Here is a 4,068-nt window from a genome sequence, read left to right on the forward strand (position 1 = left end):
TCGAAAAACATAAAAATAAGAACAAGGAAATTAAAGAACGGGTCCACCTTAGTGATGGCGGCTTGTTCTTCCTCTTGAAGATCTTATGGAGCGCTTTAGCTCCTCAATGTCTCTTCCTTGCCTTTGTTGCTCCTCCCTCATAACTCTTTGGTCTTCTCTTATTTCATGGAGGAGGATGGAATGCTCTTGGTGCTCCACCCTTAGTTGTCCCATGTTGGAACTTAATTCTCCTAGGGAGGTGTTAATTTGGTCCCAATAGTTTTGTGGAGGAAAGTGCATCCCTTGAGGCATCTCAGGAATTTCATGATGAGGAATTTCCTCATGCTCTTGTTGAGGTCCTTGGGTGGGCTCTCTTGTTTGCTCCATCATTTTCTTAGTGATGGGCTTGTCCTCATCAATGAGGATGTCTTCCTCTATGTCAATTCCAGCTGAATTGTAGAGGTGACAAATGAGATGAGGGAAGGCTAACCTTGCCAAAGTAGAGGACTTGTCCGCCACCTTGTAGAGTTCTAGGGATATAACCTCATGAACTTCTACTCCCTCTCCATTCATGATGCTATGGATCATGATAGCCCAGTCTATAGTAACTTCAGACCGGTTGCTAGTAGGAATGATTGAGCGTTGGATGAACTCCAACCATCCCCTAGCCACTGGCTTGAGGTCAAGCCTTCTTAGTTGAACCGGCTTCCCTCTTGAATCTCTCTTCCATTGAGCGCCTTCCACACAAATGTCCATAAGGACTTGGTCCAACCTTTATTCAAAGTTGACCCTTCTAGTGTAGGGGCGTGCATCTTCTTGCATCATTGGCAAGTTGAATGCCGACATTACATTTTCCGGACTTAAATCTAAATATTTTCCCTGGACCATTGTAAGCCAATTCTTTGGGTCCGGGTTCATACTTTGATCATGGTTTTTGGTGATCCATGTATTGGCATAGAACTCTTGAACCATTAAGATCCCGACCTGTTGAATGGTGTTGGTGAGAATTTCCCAACCTCTTCTTCGAATCTCATGTCGGATCTCCGGGTATTCACTCTTTTTTAGCTTAAAGGGGACCTCGAAAATCACCTTCTTCTTGGCCACAACTTCATAGAAGTGGTCTTGATGGACCTTTAAGATGAATCTCTAGATCTTCCATGACTCGGAGGTGGAAGCTTTTGCCTTCCCTTTCCTCTTTCTAGAGGTTTCTTCGGCCTTAGGTGCTATAAGTGGTTATGGAAAAATAAAAAGCAACGCTTTTACCACACCAAACTTAGAAGGTTTGCTCGTCCTCGAGTAAAACAAGAAAGAAGAGAGTAGAAGAAGAAGAAATAGAGGAGATGGAGAAGTGTGAGTGGTTCGGCCAAGGGGTTGGGTTTGGGAGGGAAAGGATTTGACTTTGAATTGTGAGGTGAGTAAGTGGTGGAGGTGATTGGAAAGAGAAATGTAGGTGATTGGGGAGGGGTATTTGTGGAAGGGTGTTATGGGAAGGTGTGAAGAAGAGAGAGAGAGTTGAGGTAGGTGGGAATCCTGTGGGATCCACAGATCCTGAGGTGTCAAGGATTTCTCATCCCTGCACCATGTTTGCGTGTAAACGCCCCTTTGAGTGCCAATCCTGGCGTTAAACACCAGGTTGCTGCCCATTTGTGGCGTTTAATGCCAGCTTTTCTTCCTTTTTTGGCGTTTAAACACCAGCTTTGTGCCCCTTTCTGGCGTTAAACGCCAGTCTGGTGCCCTTTTCTGGCGTTAAACGCCCAGAATGGTACCAGAATGGTACCATTCTGCTATTTTCAATGTTGTTTTTCATTCTGTTTTTGCTTTTTCAGTTGTTTTTGTGACTTCACATGATCATCAACCTAAAAAAAACATAAAATAACAATAGAAAAATAGAAATTTAACATAGATAAATAAAAATTGGATTACCTCCCAACAAGCGCTTCTTTAATGTCAATAGCTTGACAGTGGGCTCTCATGGAGCCTCACAAATACTCAGAGCATGATGATGGCCTTCCAACACCAAACTTAGAGTTTGAACGTGGGGGCTCTGTTTGACTCTGCATTGAGAGAAGCTTTTCATGCTTCCTCTCCATGGTTACAGAGGAAGATCCTTGAGCCTTAAACACAAGGTAGTCCCCATTCACTTGAAGGACCAATTCTTCTCTGTCAACATCAATCACAGATTTTGCTGTGACTAGGAAGGGTCTGCCAATGATGATGGGTTCATCCATACTCTTCCCAGTGTCTAGGATTATGAAGTCAGCAGGGATGTAAAGGCCTTCAACCTTTACCAACACATCCTCTACAAGTCCATAAGCCTGCTTCCTTGAATTGTCTGCCATCTCTAGTGAGATTCTTGCAACTTGCACCTCAAGGATCCCTAGCTTCTCCATTACAGAGAGGGGCATGAGGTTTATACTTGACCCTAGGTCACACAGAGTCTTCTCAAAGGTCATGGTGCCTATGGTACATGGTATTAAGAATTTTCCGGGGTCCGGTTTCTTCTGAGGTAATTTCTGCCTGACCAAGGTATTTAGTTCATTGATGAGCAATAGAGGTTCATCCTCCCAAGTCTCATTACCAAATAACTTGGCATTCAACTTCATGATTGTTCCAAGGTACTTAGCAACTTGCTCTTCAGTAATATCTTCATCCTCTTCAGAGGAAGAATACTTATCAGAGCTCATGAATGGCAGAAGTAGGTTCAGTGGAATCTCTATGGTCTCTATCTGAGCCTCAGATTCCTCTGGTTCCTCATTAGGAAACTCCTTGGAGACTAGTGGACGTCCATTGAGGTCTCCCTCAGTGGAAATCACTGCCTTTCCCTCCTCTATGCATTCGGCCATGTGGGACGTGTTTATGGCCTTGCACTCTCTCTTTGGATTCTCTTCTGTATTGCTTGGAAGAGTACTAGGAGGGAGTTCAGTAACTTTCTTACTCAGCTGACCCACTTGTGCCTCCAAATTTTTAATGGAGGACCTTGTTTCAGTCATGAAACTTAGTGTGGTCTTAGATAGATCAGAGACTATGGTTGCTAAGCTAGAGAGACTCTGCTCAGAATTCTCTGTCTGTTGCTGAGAAGATGATGAAAAAGGTTTGCTATTGCTAAACCTATTTCTTCCACCATTATTACTGTTGAAGCCTTGTTGAGGCTTTTGTTGATCCTTCCATGAGAGGTTTGGATGATTTCTCCATGAAAGATTATAGGTGTTTCCATAGGGTTCTCCCATGTAATTCACCTCTTCCATTGCAGGATTCTCAGGATCATAAGCTTCTTCTTCAGAGGAAGCTTCCTTTGTACTGCCTGATGCAGCTTGCATTCCAGACAGACTCTGAGAAATCATATTGACTTGTTGAGTCAATATTTTATTCTGAGCCAATATGGCATTCAGAGTATCAATCTCAAGAACTCCTTTCTTTTGAGGCGTCCCATTATTCACAGGATTCCTTTCAGAAGTGTACATGAATTGGTTATTTGCAACCATTTCAATGAGTTCCTGGGCTTCTTCAGGCGTCTTATTCAGATGAAGAGATCCTCCAGAAGAGTTGTCCAATGACATCTTGGATAGTTCAGACAGACCATCATAGAATATGCATATAATGCTCCATTCTGAAAGCATACCAGAAGGACACCTTCTGATCAATTGCTTGTATCTTTCCCAAGCTTCATAGAGGGATTCGCCTTCCTTCTGTCTGAAGATCTGGACTTCCACTCTAAGCTTACTCAATTTTTGTGGTGGAAAGAACTTTGCCAAAAAGGCATTGACTAGCTTTTCCCAAGAGTTTAGGCTTTCTTTAGGTTGTGAGTCCAACTATGTCCTAGTTCTGTCTCTTACTGCAAAAGGGAAGAGCATAAGTCTGTAGACCTCAGGGTCAACCCCATGGGTCTTAACAGTGTCACAGATTTGCAAGAATTCAGATAAAAACTGATGAGGATCTTCCAATGGAAGTCCATGATACTTGCAATTCTGCTGCATTAGAGAAACTAATCGAGGCTTAAGCTCAAAGTTGTTTGCTCCAATTGCAGGAATTGAGATGCTCCTTCCACAGAAGTCAGAAGAAGGTGCAATAAAGTCACCAAGCATCTTCCTT

General features: G+C 43.1%; 1 non-coding gene across 1 annotated transcript; it reads left to right on the forward strand.

Annotated features, from left to right (window-relative positions):
* The first annotated feature begins 3,590 nt into the window (after nt 1-3,590).
* Nucleotides 3,591-3,698, forward strand: LOC148565674 (small nucleolar RNA R71). The gene has a single exon (XR_015885200.1). It is a non-coding gene; the product is annotated as a small nucleolar RNA R71 (small nucleolar RNA).
* The last annotated feature ends 370 nt before the right edge of the window (nt 3,699-4,068 follow it).

The sequence above is a fragment of the Arachis ipaensis genome, chromosome B5 (assembly GCF_059453495.1).
Source record: "Arachis ipaensis isolate K30076 ecotype BB chromosome B5, ASM5945349v1, whole genome shotgun sequence".
Taxonomy (NCBI): Eukaryota; Viridiplantae; Streptophyta; class Magnoliopsida; order Fabales; family Fabaceae; genus Arachis; species Arachis ipaensis.